Consider the following 15,707-nt stretch of genomic DNA (forward strand, 5'->3'; position numbering starts at 1 on the left):
GATTTTCATTGGAAGAATATGGTGGATTTAAATTCTCGCACTTCCCTTTTATGAAGCTCCAAATTCCACCAGGACTACTGCAGTGCAGGCAACTATAAAGCCTTAAACATCTCAGGAGCACAACACCTCAAGGACTGCCTCTCCCCAAATGAACCAATCCGGACACTGCGATCATCATCTGAGGCCCTGCATTGCAGAGAGTTGAACTAGATGATCCTCAGAGTCCCTTCCAATTCTACAATTCTATGATTGCATATAACCACATCAGTTTGGGGGGTTTTTTAAATAAAAAAACTCTGCACCCAAAATTATATGCATTTTGGCACACATTTATTTTAATATACATACTTTCCCAAGCAACTTCCTCTAATATAATTCATTTTTGGTATGTTATTTTCATGAATATTTTTGCATTTTATGCACACCTTCCTTGGAAGGTGGTGGACGCTCCTTCACTGGAGATTTTTAAACAGAGGTTGAATGGTCAGGGTTTATTGAGCTGTGATTCCTGATTGCCAGTGGTTGAACTAGAACTAGATAACCTTAGACAGTCTCTTCCTACTGCACAATTCGATGGTTTGTTTGTTTGTCTGTTTTTAAGTTGGAGACTTGTGTCACAATATTTGGAGCTGTGGTTTAGTTTGTTCATTGTTTCAGGAAGTGCAAATTTGGTAGGCTCACATTCAAATTTGAACCATACAAACATCTTTCCCATCACTATTTGTGGCCACTATTTTGCAGAAGAGCTTTTTTAATGCTGTGTCATGACATAACATTGTGCAGAAGGTGGTTTGTTTGGTTGGTTTTTGTTTATGGGGCAGGGAGAATAGCTGCCTGCTGGCTCTGCTGTGAAGTTAAAACAAGACAAACCTTTCCTAGGCCTCTTTAGCTATATAAGCAGTCCCCTGTTCCCTTTCAGAGCTCACTTCCACCAGAAGGCGACCCATTTTTTGCATATAAAGCTTCATGTTATATTATATACAAACCACTCTATTCCTTACAAACACCCACAGGTAGTCATTTTTAAAATAGTGAGGTTTGATTGCTCACACTTGCATAACTGTGAGTATTATTAAAGGTAATAAAGTTATTCAGCCTTTTCCTCACTTATGCTACGGGCAAAGCATATTATTCTCAGCAATCACCATTTACTTTTACCCATTTAACACAGCTGAAGCTATCCTAATGGTTTTCTATGGCATTTTCTAAAGGGCAGATTTTAGATCAAATGAACAGACGAACTTAACTGGCAAAATGCAGCTTTCAAATATTTATGAAGAAATGATATTATCTGGTTTGTCACCATTGACTTTGGTAAATAAAGATCCTTAGAAATTATTTAACAAAAAATAACTTTTTTTATTATGCACAGCCTGAAAATGCACTAATATGTGCAGGAAATTAAATGGATTGCTTCTGTGAATTTGTGACTGAAAAAATCAGGGTGCCTTCAAAAATTTTATTCCATCCAGCTCATGACTAGTACTTCTTGATGTCAAAATGTCAAGTTGGACACAGTAGATACATTGATAAACAAGTGGATTTGTAAGATTAGCTAGACTTACAGTGATATGCTATGCATTCCTACTCAGAAATATGTCATATTGAGTTCTGTGAGATTTACTCCTCAGTAAGTCTACTAACGTCAGTGGAAAGAAAGTTCCACTGAGATCAATTTTTAATACACCCCTTTGAAAAATGAAAGGAAAAAAAAAAGTTATGCTTGTATCTTCCTATATACATAAAAATGTAAGGTGTTGTCATGCTCTGGGGTTTGTGTGGCAAATCTGCAGCTAGGTTTAATGAGTGGGTAGAGGAAAGCCTTTCATGCAGTGGATTAGCAAACTGCTATATGAAGCACCTCCCCTCTCCTTTAAAAGGGGGTGGTGCTCGGGGAAGGGGAGAGGCTTTGAGGGGGAGAATGGGGTGAACTGTGGGAAATTGGTGAATTTATGGAAATAGCTTAAATGCTGGGTTCTGTGATTTACAAGGACACATGGGTTACAAGCTAATTGTGTGAAAAACTCTATGTGTACCTATTTGGACATATGGGTGATTTCTATTTAATGTATGATGGATTATTTAAGGTATTATTTATTTTTGAGGGAAGTTAACTGTTAACAGGAGTTAATGTTGTTGTTGTTGCTTCTACACACTGAAAACATGCACCTTATGTATGGCACATGATACCGGTAAATTACAGTGGTGCCTTGCAAGACGAAAAGAATCTGTTCCGCGATTCTCTTCGTCTAGCGGTTTTTTCGTCTTGCGAAGCAACCCTATTAGCTGCTTAGCGGCTTAGTGCTATTAGCGGCTTAGCGGCTTAGCGGCTATTAAAGGCTTAGCGGCTTAGCTGCTAAAAGGCTATTAGCAGCTTAGCGGCTTAGAAAAAGGGGGGGAAAGCGGGAAAAAATCGCAAGGCTCGCAAGACGTTTTCGTCTTGCGAAGCAAGCCCATAGGGAAAATCGTCTTGCGAAGCAACTCAAAAATGGAAAACCCTTTCGTCTAGCGGGTTTTCCGTCTTGCGAGGCATTCGTCTTGCGGGGCACCACTGTAATTGTTCCAGTGACAGCTTTGCTATAGAAACCTGCATGAAGTACTGCATAACTTCATATCTCTTAATCTGCAATGTTCAAACTGTTTTTCTAACTGCCTGAAGATCGTCTTGTTGGCTAATACATATCTTTTCATTTGTATCTGAGATCCAAGGCTTATTCTATATAAGCTGGTCCATTTACACAATCAAGTAGCTACAAGATTAGAGCCTCATGCTATTTTGCTTGGGAACATTTGAAATATGCATGCAGACTCATAAAATTAATTTCATAAAGCAGAGAAAAAGGAAGAACAGTTGCTGAAATATCAGCAAGTTGTTTTGATTTAGCTAATGGAAGCAAATTTTTTCATAGATTCCACCCACTGAAATCATAATTTCAAGATTAAAAGAGTGTTGGTCTGTGGAGATTTATGGTTTAGTGCACATGATGATTTCCAGATATTTTAAATGCACATTGTGAGCAAAATTTCTGTTTATAAGAAAAGCACTGTGATGCACACACTTTCAAACATTATGGTTGCCATGTGAGGGCTGTTGGGAATGCTTTTACTTGGTGTTGGCCATGTGTGGGGCATTAAGTATTCAAAAGCATTCATAACAGGACCCACCCAGAAAGCTTCTATACAACTGTGTACAAATTATACCTTTAAAGCACAGTAGAACTCCAGTCCCCCCCTCAAAGAATTCTGAGTACTGTAGTTTGTTAAAGGTTGCTGGGAATTATAATTAAATGGGGGGTAAACTGCAAAGGCCAGAATTATTTGAGGAGGGAAATGTACTTCAAATGTGCTTTAAAGATATAGTGTTCAGTGGCCCACAGCTTTTCATACTTCCAAGCAACCTCTTTACCTTTTACTGTTCTTGTTTAATGTAAAGAAGAGTACACCCCAACTTGGTGACTACTTTATAGCTTTTTGTTAGCACTAATAGAAGTATTACGGGAGGCAGTGGAAGACAGGAGTGCCTGGCATGCTCTGGTCCATGGGGTCACGAAGAGTCAGACACGACGAAATGACTAAACAACAACAACAGAGGTATTATCCTGTCAATGTTTTCATTTCTCATACCAGTTCACATACAATAGAGAAAATAGTTTGGTGACTTGGCTAGTCTTGCCCATAGTTGGACATACTAAATATGGGAAGAAATTCAGAAGGATTATGGCTACCAGCATCTTTTGGCATTGACTTTGCTAGCATCTGCATTTCATCCAAAGTCAAGACACCAGGAAGAGTAATTTTTTGATGGATGGAGTTTGTTGCATTTTAAGACAACCAAGGATCTTTGAAGAAGAAGAAGCCTTCTTCTGAATGTGTGCTGCTAATGGCAGTGTTACCTGATCATATTTCAGAGGCATCAGATTACAGCCACATGGTGTGCTTAGCAACTTTTCTTCAGTGACCTCAGTTACCTCAGACACAGGCCACATTTATACTGTATGTGCTGGAGCTGGAATAAGCCTGAGAAAAGCCCTGAGATTATACATTTCTCACTTCCCCTTTTCCCTTGCATGGCTGGCAGACCTTCACTGCCATTAAGTTATATATATATATATATATATTTGCTTTCGTAGATTTTCACGGGTACAGGAATGCAGGTTTTGGTGTCCTCGGGTGTCTTCCCGTGTAAAAGTTGGGGTGTCTAGGCGACGTTTCGACGAGGTCTCACTCGTCATCTTCAGGCTGGTGCTGCCTGAAGATGACGAGTGAGACCTCGTCGAAACGTCGCCTAGACACCCCAACTTTTACACGGGAAGACACCCGAGGACACCAAAACCTGCATATATATATATATATATATATATCCCCACATTCCGGACCTACTGATTTGATATTTAAATGCGTTGCCCAGCCTCCCTGGGGAAAGACTTTATCTAGCTTCATTTGGCATACACCCTGCTCTAAGGAACTCGATTACCTGCCAGTAATCACAAATCAGAAGAAACAGTATTCTAATTGAAACCTTGTTGCTTGGTAAGCAGCTATGAAAAAGTCTCTGCACTATGTAGGCTGTTAATGATTATCGAATCATTAGAGTCTAATGTGACACAAGGGGCTTGTTGGGCCTATTCACAAATAAAATACTCATTTCCAACATTTTGATAGTTCAGTTTGGAGGTGCCTTATTTGCCAAAAGACACCTACAAATGTAGAAATTAATAATGATATAATAACTATGTCAGAAGGAGCAAAAAACAAACAAACACAACAACTCCTCGGTTATATAATTGTTAATAGTGACATTTAGGATGTAGTCCGATAAGCCAACAAATTTTCAGGTGCTCTCCCAAGCCCACATTCTCTCCCAGCCTGTCTGTATTCCTGTCTAGGCCCTGTAATGCTCCACCCACTGTGGGGGGGGGGGCCTCTTTGGCAGGTGGACCGGGACATCCACCTGTCAATGACTTGTCATCACCATTACATCAGGTGAAGCATTTCTCTTTGCACCTTAAGGCCACCAGTTGTTCCTTTGCAGCCATGGATGTACTCATCCCACATTGGCTTGTGTCATGACCTGGCTTCCAAGTGAGTGGTGGAATGCTGGAGAACATTGGTCTTCCAGGCTCTCATTTGACAGTAACCACCACAACACATTGGTCCTCTGTTTCTGAAGCACAATAATTTTTAGTGGTGAAATCCCATCTTCTTGGACATATACATGGACCATTTCCTTGGTGAATTCAAGTTTAACCACAACTCCCTTCCTGATAGCTTTGGTAAGTGATGTTAACATATGATCTGGAAATGAAATAATTTCTAACATGTTGGTAGACTCTACCATATGTGCATGTTGCAGGGATCACAGATTCACCAGGTTGCTTAACTCCTGCTCCCTCTCCCGCCCACCACCCTGGATGATCAGGCAACATCAGCTGCTGTTGTTACCAAAGATAAAGGAATGAGAAAGGAGCGAATCTAGGACTTAGAAACTGACTGCAACTTACTGTCCTTTGAGAATAGATTTAAGCTGTAGGGTTGGGGAAACGGTTAGCAAGCTTCATTCCCAGAGACTCATGGAAGATACTGGATTCCTAAATGATCTAAGGGATATTCCATTGGAGAAAACTAAAAATCCTTTTGAGGCTCTGATCTCACTCTGGAATGAAGCGATGAGATGAGTCATTGACACGATCACTCTTGAATGCCCTCTCCAGTACTGTGGAGCTTTCTTTTATCCCTGGTATACCAGGGACTTGTGAGTGGTGAAACTGTCTGGAAAAAAGACTTGTGCGCAACAATATTTTTTAACATGGTATCCCAAACTCCAACCCTCCCCCCACAAACTTGTAGGAAAGAGCATCCTGCGGACAATATGTGGAGTCTAAGGAATAAGAGCCTTTTACCAGCAAAAATGCACAATATATGCCAGATAGGCATGCAGAATGCGGAATGGTGTTAGAAAAGTGAGTCAGAATGCTAAAGAAAATTCCTGCATAATGCAACACACACACAAACACACACTGATAGACATAAGGACTTATTTTATTAGACGAAGACTGCTGACCTATGCCTTGGCCTCATTCAATATTAATCATTCAGATCAATAAATCTGGATATTGAGTCAGGCAGAAATCAATGTCTGCTCCTTTAGATACTGACCAAAGCTCAGACTAAAAATATGCCAATTGTATGTATAGAATACATCTACTAAGTACATACCACTTCTATGATTAAGGAATTTGACCTAATCTGTTTGTTGCACTTCGAGTCCCCCAGGATCCCACCCCCCTTGAAATAACTTCACACTGACACCTACACTATTTCAGTTTAAATTTTTGGGCAAATTTTGGCCACAAATTTAAGTAATACAGCCATGTAAGCGGTATTGGCTTAGGCATTGGCTCCAAACTATAACTGACTCCACCTTTCTGATAGGTAGTCTAAAAGGGTAAACCAAATGAGGGAGCAACATCGATGAAGACCAACCGAAGCTCACCCCGGGGTTCCTGTTGTCCTGGCATAGCCCTAGCCCCTCAAGTGGACTTTGGATGAGATCCAGGACCCCCAGATTCCTTTACCGGAATACCCTGTTCCTGGAGGAGCAGGTGATGGCCGTACCTCCCCTCCCCCACATTTCAATGAGCCTAACCGCCACCTTACAAGTTGTGATGATTGCTGAGGGGGTAGGCAAAAACCAAGTGGCTATAGCCAATCTGCCAAATGGAAAAATTCCTACCCAGCCCCTGCTCCAAAACAGGCAACCCAAACCAAAGCAAGGCCAAATCAACACTGCCAGTGTGGTGTAGTGGTTAAGAGCGGTAGTCTCGTAATCTGGGGAACCGGGTTCGCATCTCCGCTCCTCCACATGCAGCTGCTGGGTGACCTTGGGCCAGTCACACTTCTTTGAAGTCTCTCAGCCCCACTCACCTCACAGAGTGTTTGTTGTGGGGGAGGAAGGGAAAGGAGAATGTTAGCCGCTTTGAGACTCCTTAAAGGGAGTGAAAGGCAGGATATCAAATCCAAACTCTTCTTCTTCTTCTTCTGCCTAACAAAGGGAGGGGGGCGGGTGTTCGGCAGCGTGAAGCAAGTGCCCCCAATTACTTTGCGCTGCCATTCTTAACAGCCCCTGGGATCACACCACCCCTAGGCAATTGGCCCAGACAGCCTGGCGTGATTCCAAGGCTATGGCTAGAGCTTGGGTTACACCTCTCCAATTAACCCTTAGTGTGCCCTGAGTGCCCGTGCACGCAACCAGGACCCTCAGTCAGGATCCCATTTACATGATAATATGAAGCAGCAGCACATGGACCAAAAGCCAACTTTCTTTACCAGAAGGAGGCAAAATACTATTTTCTCACCCCTGCCAGCTTTTCCATCCATTTTCTAGTAATTTTTTTGGATGCAACTCTTAATTTTATAGTTTAAATTGTTTTATGTTTGCTTTTTTCTATCTTTTTAGCTGTTCTTATTTTATCTGTAAGCCAGTGGCGTAGCGTGGGGGGTGCCAGGGGTGCCGGCCGCACCGGGCGCAACATGGGCGGGGGGCGCGCTCGCACTAGCAGCTCTCTGCCCCTACTAAAATCCACGGGTTAGGAAGCCCGCGCTCGCTCGGCTTGGCGAGGAGGTCGCGGAAGGGGGAGAGCGAAGCCTTCTGCTGCGGGCAAAAAAAGGAGAGGAAGCCGGGCGGGCTGGCTGGCTGGCGGGGGTCTGGCTGCGCCTGCTGCTGCCTTTGCCGCTGCTGCCGGGCTTTGACAGCTTGGCAAAGCGGAGGGAGAGGAGCTTTATGGTAATTGAGGCTCTCTCTCCACTGGCCGCCTGGGTAGTGAGCCGAGCTGAGCAGGGAGTCTGGCGAGGGGGCGGGAAGAGACTTTCCCCCCTTTTTTTCCACCTCGCCTGGTCAAAAAGGAGAGCGGAGTCTCCTCAGGGCGCCCTTAGGCAGGGCAGGGCAAGGCAAGCAGAGAGAGGAGGAGAGAGGGGGGAAGGGGGGGAAGCAGCCAGGAAACGCCGCGGTGTGGAGGAGGAATCAATTAAGGAGAGAAAGCGAAAATCCTTGGAGAAAGGGAAAAAAGGAAAGAAAAGAGGCAGCTCCAGGAGAGCACGGGGGAAAGAGAAGCCTCGCTGCTGCTGCTTGGGAGAGTAAATTACTGTACTTGCCTTGCCCCGGGTTAGGGGGCGCAAATTACTTGCCTTGCCCCGGGTTAGGGGGCGCAAATTACTTGCCTCGCCCCGGGTGCTGATAACCCACGCTACGCCGCTGCTGTAAGCCACCTTGAGTCCCTATCAGGGGAAAAGGTGGAGGAGGAGGAGGAGGAGGAGGAGGAAGAAGAAGAAGAAGAAGAAGAAGAAGAAGAAGAAGAGAGGAGAAGCATGTCCCTTCATAGCTGGAGCTCTGATTTGCATAGATCATTTGCACATGTGCAAGCACGGGAGGAACATCCAAGATATTTGGGTGTGCAGTTGGTATTGCTTAGGATCCCAAGGAGCTGTTGGGCCCCTCTGAGGCCCTTGCCCTACGACAGGAGCCAGTCAGCTGCACCAGTTGGTTTCAAGTCAGAGGACCAGGAAGAAGACCTCATGGAGATCCTTTTCCCCCTGGACTGATTCTGGACCATCAGTAGGAGGCCCTCAAGAATTGTAAACACATGGGATATATGTACACCTAATATATAAAATTGCATTTTCCTATGGGCTGTACTCCTTTATCACTGGGCTGTTTCCTTTCAAACCTTTGATCCGCCTTGTCAAAGCTACATAATCAAAAGGCATGCCGCAGATCTGAACAAGATGGAGATACTGTAGACAACAAGGATCTGGGTATACAGCTGTTTGCATTCCCTGTGAAAGAGCAGGTGTGTACTTTGGGCATGTTTTTTGACCTAGGAGCACTTTGCCTCTTGATAGCAAGGGCCACTTATCTCTGGCTGGTTGTCCAGCCTAACCGCTGTTATCCAATCTCTGGCAACCTCCAGTTTGAACCATTGCAATGTGCTGTCTTTGAAGAAATATCTGAGTATTAAGACGGGCAGAAGAGACTGTGCTAGTGATCCCACAGTTAGGAGAAATCCAAGTAGGGGTAGCAGGTAGCTCTGGAATGACCTATGCTCTGAAATGCATAGAGAACTAGGCAGCTGAAGACATACCTCTTTGGGTAGGCCTTTGGGTTACTGCTTAAATGACTCAGATAATATTATTGCCTGCTTTTATATCCTGCTGATCTGTTTGTCTTATTATTCTGATTTTTTTATAGGGTATGTTGTTTATTTTATTACTATTATGTGATGTATTTGTGACCCAGGAATGTGGTGAAGGGTGAATTATAGATAAGGCAAATAAACAAATGCATTTTGCCAGGTTACAGTCAAATGTGGTTTATTTTGCTTTTTGCCAGCCACGGTACATGACTAATGTTCCTAACTCAGCTTCAAGTTGTATATCATGCAGGCCTAGTGTGCAGGTATATTGATCTCAGTCCTTACCCAGGCTCACCTGTTTTCTTGTCAGTCTTCATGCTAGTGATCCCACAGTTCCCACAGCCAGTCATCAATTGGGAACTATGGATACCACCCCATCTCTTGCTACCCATACACCCAATCTCATCCCCTTATTTGTTAGTAAAGCAATTGGTGGGATTCGGCGTTTTATCTGTTTCTTAAAAGATGAAAGCTTGTAGACAGTCTTTGTATATGAAAAACAGAGCAATTACACACCAAATAGTTTAGTAAGGAATTAGTTTTATTTTTTTCAAAACCATAGTCTTATGATTAGTCAAAGTTGCTGTAAGATGAAATATGATCAAGGGTGTTCATATTATAAAACCTACTGAATACACAATGCTTTGATTTATAATGGATGCTGTATGCGCATTTCCTTTCTACTGCTAAATATCAAGTTGTCAGAGAATTCTGTTACTTTATGGAAGGGCAGGGAAAACGAAATATTGAAAACTAGATTTTAAGGTTTTCATTCTGTCAAGTGACCCATGTGGTGAGGTCTTAGCTTTCATATGTGATTCTTAAGTTCATTTCAGCTTTAAGCATGAAAGTATAATATAATTTATTTTTAAAGTTACATTTTGGTTTTGGTATTTAGTGAATAGAGGCCACCCAATGAAAAATAGAATAACTTGAAATTGATTTTATCCCTTTTCATATTTGATTTTCACTATTAATGGACAAATGTATTTCATCAGAGAAGTTCATGACCCCAAAGTGTTGAACAAATTGCTGGTAGTTTGTTTGATTTAGGAAGTAATGTATTTTTATATTGAATGCATAAAGGGAATAGCTTAACAGTAGATGGCACTCAAGAATATGAAAATTCCAATTTTTTGACAATTCAAAATGTGGCTTTGTATATAGATATTAGTGCTGGTGGGCAGAATCTGACATCTGTATTATATGTATATTATAAACATGCATACCTTTCTTTTGATTTTCTGACAGCCTCTGAGAATTAAACCTCAACTATGCTACAGTAATAATAAATGCAACATAATGGAATATTTGCCACTTAATTGGTGAGAGGAATATGAGGTTGGGAGGAGAAATTAAGGAACTAAATTAAGATGGAAAATGAAGAAAAAAGGGCTAGAGGAAGAGTTGCCGTGAATATGAGATGGGTCTTTTCTGCAGAAGGCTGATATCAGGATCCAAAGAATAGTGTGCGCGCACACACAGGTCTTTTGGTCCAAGGAATGGTAAAAGGTAAAGGTAAAAGGACCCCTAACCATTAGGTCCAGTTGTGGACGACTCTGGGGTTGCAGCGCTTGTCTCGCTTTATTGGCCAAGGGAGCTGGCGTACAGCTTCCGGGTCATGTGGACAGCATGACTAAACCACTTCTGGCGAACCAGAGCAGCGCACGGAAAAGCCATTTACCTTCCTGCCAGAGTAGTACCTGTTTATCTACCTGCAATTTGATGTGCTTTCGAACTGCTAGGTTGGCAGGAGCAGGGACCAAGCAACGGGAGCTCACCCCATTGTGGGGATTTGAACCGCCGACCTTCTGATCGGCATGCCCTAGGCTCTGTGGTTTAACCCACAGCGCCACTCACGTCCCCCAAGGAATGGTAGAAACTTATAAAAATGGGAGCCAATATAGTGGTGGAAATTTGAAATAGAATGGGCAGTAGGTGTATTAGGTCAATATATTTTCCTGTTCACATGGCAGGCACTTCTGCCAAGGCCATGGCCTCACTATGGAATGGTAAATATTGTGTCTCCCAAGTGACCTGTTTGGTCCTGTGGATCCCACAGGGTACCCTGGTTTTCTGGGGAACTGTGGATGGTGAAATAGGCTGAATGATGGCTGGAGCACATGGTGTAAGACTTGTAGCCAAGATGACCAAGCACAGGTTAGGGTACATCCCTATCTTGTGGTAATAATGGTGGTGAAGGAAGCTTATGTCGCCACCGCCATTTGGTCCTTAAGTAGCCATGCAGCAGAGCTACTTCAAGTGGTTAGCAGGCTGCTAAAGTATGGTCCTTATGTGGGAATGTCAGAAACCTCAAGGCACGCTGTGACAAATTTGCAAAGCACCATGAGAATAAAGTCAATCACTTTCACACCAAAATTGATGCCATTTTAGAGATGTCTAGAGCACCAACCACTCATGGCCTGATGACATACTTGAAAGGGTTTGGTCAATCACCTGTTCTTTTGCCACTTGCCCCTCTTGGCTTATAAAAGATAGCCATTAAGGTTTATGCATGTTTATGTAAATGTTTCATTTTGAGATGGGAGTAATTGTCCTTTATATATTGTTCCCCGATCAAGGATTCTGAGTTCAATCATTTTGGAAACTGTTGCTAAACCACCTGAATTACATCTAGCCTATCTACTCCAGGACATTGACTCTTATAGAACATTACAGGTTGCCAGATTCCTGAATTCAGTTCTTTCATATAAAAGACTTCATGGAATGCTGCATGACTATTAAAAATCTAGTAAACTCTATCCACCATCTTTATATTCAAGGCCACAATATGGTACATCTAGAGATTGTATGTAATGTGAAGGAGATTATGTGTTGAAATATTTTAGTTGATATTTTAGAATGTAAAATGTTATTTTATTTATTGATTGGTTTTACCTTGTGGGCTTATAGCCGAATAAAGTATTATCTATCTATCTCTATCTATCTATCTATCTATCTATCTATCTATCTATCTATCTATCTATCATCTATCTATCTATATCTATCTATCTATCTATCTATCTTTGAGATGGGAGTTGTAGTCCAGCAACATCTGGAGAGCCACAAATTCTCCATTTCTATCAAGGTGGTGTTCCCTCTTCGCAGTAACACTCCAGTACACTTCAGCATGATATTTACAGTCTTTATTATATACAAAAGAACAGCTACAGTTCAAAATCATGAGACCAAACCTGTCGAGTCAGATTCGGGGAGTGGCTTCTTTCAATTCCGGCGCCAACAAAGTAGGCGTGGAAACCTCACGAGACGTCTTTGATCTTTACATTTCATTTCCCTCCTTGCCTGTGCTTATGTGAATGCCCACTTTCTGAGTCTGAACTTCCTTCTCCCGGCTCTAATGGGTTATAGGGCTCTTCACCATCTCTTATCCCCTGCTCCGCCTGACTCTCTACGCCCCTTGTTCTGCTTCATGCATCATTTCCCTGTCTTCTTCTTCTGACAGTTCCTGCTCAGAACCCTACCCTGCTACTGACAAAGCAGCACGTTCTGACTCTTCCCTGACAATTTCTACCCAAAGGATGCATAGTGTGTCAGTTGCTTGGCACAGTCATTTTCACCATTAATATCCATTCTGGTTTTCCCCCTTCCACCTCTCTCTCTCTCTCTCTCTCTCTCTCTCTCTCTCTCTCTCTCTCCCTCCTTCACTCTGGAAAGTACAGACCACTCATAGAAAGAGACCAAGAATAAATTTCTAATAAAGTTCTAATTATTAAAATCCCATGGTCAGCATAACACTGCATCTTAACAGACAGAAATAAAATATTAGTTCACAAATATTTCTTCTACGTTTCCAATAAGTACTTGGCAAAAATTCAATAATGTTCATTAAGTACATTAATGGGAATATTAAAAATAAAGATTTTCCCCTGTGGTGATTTATTATATACTGTGTCTGAAAGGAAAGTTGAGAAAAGTAGTCATTGTCTGGCAGGAAAGGTACTTAAAAATGTTAATTAGTCAAGGCGTATAGTCATAAATAAGCCAATGAACAAGAACAATGCTTCTCTGTTTAGAGTCAGCAACCATATTTATTCTGGCTGGGTGGTTAAAGACATGAAAAAATGATTACCCCTAAATAATGCAGAATTTGCCGTTTAGACAGGCACGTTGCTTTTTGCAAAATGAGTCATAATATTTTATATACAAAAACAAAACAAAAAATCTCACAATTAAGAACTATTAATGAAACCTAGGCAGGTGTGGAAATACAAGGCCAGAAAACATGTGATAAGTAAAGCTCAGTATTCGAGGTTGGGGACTTTCTTGTCCCTCAGTAAAATCTGTGCTGAGCTGAACCAGGAAGCTGAGTTGTGTGACCATATTTGTGCTTCTCAGAATGTCTCTGTAATGTTATTTGGGTCCAAAGCAGGGGCGGACACCTCAGAAAGATGCAAAAATGGGCATAGGGTGATTCAGAATCTTTAAAAAGTCCACTTATTTTATGTGTATTAGGAGAGTAATCCATATCACACTGACCAACCAGATGCCTGTGGGAAACAGAAAATCTGGACCTGAGCAAAAGAGAACTCTGTTCTCCATGTGCCCACAGGGTGCTGACATTGTGTGGCCCTGGGCCCCCTCAATTGCAGGGGAAAGGCGGCGTTCATGACCACAGTATATGTATAGTGATGACCACCAAATGGAGGACTTTAAAGGTTTTGCATAGGCAATCTAGTTGGCAACTGTGTGAGCAGAATGCTGACCTAAAGAGGCCTTTGGAGCAATCGAGGGCTGATCTTTATGTTCTTATATTTTATCTCATTTTAACTAGGCTGTTGCGGGCTTGGGTGGTTGTTCTTTTAAAGCCTTGCACTTTATTTTGCAAATTTGAGCGTGTCTATGTCTCCCAAAGGAGGAGCGACAGAGGTAGAATCCTACCACACTAAACTATCAAATTCTTACTAAACCAAAGTCCTGCTACTCTTTGATTAAAATTGTGTGACACTTTAGGAAGTCCTCTCATATCATTAGCTCAGTCCTATGCATTCAGGAAGAAGTCCCATAGCATTTAGCGGGGTTTACTCCAGTCCCAACTAAGTGTATTTGGGATTGAAGCCTTAACTACTTTTCTGAAAGAGTGTACTGTATTAGATTTGTGTCACACTGTATTGAAGTTAAAGAAAAAGGTTTATCTTCGTTTCAAGACTGTAGAAGTTCTTCAGGTTATGCAAATAGAAGACATGATTATTTGAAGCCCACACAAATCATGTTTTCCAAATGAAGTAAAGGAGTCACATGCCTTAATTAGTTCAGTAGGGAGTTCACTGCAATTTTCTAGTAATCAGTGTGGTTTGGAATCTGCTATCAGCTATCTAGAGACCAAATGGGATGCAGGAGCACGCAATTACATTGGTGTGATTGAGGCCTTTGCCTTGAACAAAAGCAAATTAATGGCTATTGGAATCTTCTTGTTCCTGTTAAAATGTTGCCTGAACAAAAATTGAAACCTATGAGCATTAGGTTTGTGAGCAGCTGTACTGTAATACCCTTTTCTTTGGAATATTGAATTACCTTTGCTGGTTGGCCTACAAAGATATCAGTGTGCAATAAATGTATTTGATATGTACCAAATTGGTCTAAATCCCTTTGTTGTTTGGGGAATCACAACATATGAATAAAATTCTCTTCTACTTATGGTTGTAAGAAACACATTTTGAGGTCCCCCCCCCTCTTTCTTTAAAATGTACAACCTCTTGCATCAAGCTTAAACACTTTGTTCTGTCCCCTGGCAGTTGTGTACTTATTTCTCCTGAGGCAACAGTAGTTGGGAAAAAAAGGAATTGAAAAGCCTTGTGAAATAATTTTAAAAAACAACAATAAAACCCATTTTATATATTGAACTGTTCTCCTTTGTGAGGGGAAAAAAAACTACTTCAATTCCTTCTGCCACCTTCATCCAGCTAATCCAATGAAGAGTAACTGGAAAGAGAATGCTAGAGAGTCGAGTTGTGAAAAGGGAATTCCAATTTGTCCTCAAAACTGTGGGAAATGAAACATTTGACCCTCTCAAAAATCACTTCTGTGGATGGGGAGCACCATTGGCAGTCAGATATGGGGAGGAGAGATCAATTGACTTATGGGTGTGTGCATGCATGTCAGCATTTGTGTTGTGGGCAAAGGTTCCCATGGAGTGTTTAAGTCCACATCAAACCGACATCAGCCTCTTTGACCTTCTGGACCCATCCCAGTCCATCTTCAAGTTTAGTGCAAGTTTTCCAGTCGCTTTGGGGCTGAGTAGGAATTGTTTGACTGCCCCTAGATTGGTCAAATAGACCAGGTATTGTTCTTTTCACCTACTCTGCATTGAAGGCTGAAGAGGGCATGTGTTTAGGGATGAACTGGGCAGGACAATGTAATTTATAGAGTAGTAAATTAGGTTAGGACTCTTAGGCATTTTTGAAGGTGATGGCGGGCATTTCAAGTTGCCTGGCCTTTAGACAGGTTATTGAATATTCTTGAGAGTTGCCTTCCACACCTGCTCAGAGTTGCAGGGCCACA

This window comes from Podarcis muralis, chromosome 9 (genome assembly GCF_964188315.1).
Source record: "Podarcis muralis chromosome 9, rPodMur119.hap1.1, whole genome shotgun sequence".
NCBI lineage: Eukaryota > Metazoa > Chordata > Lepidosauria > Squamata > Lacertidae > Podarcis > Podarcis muralis.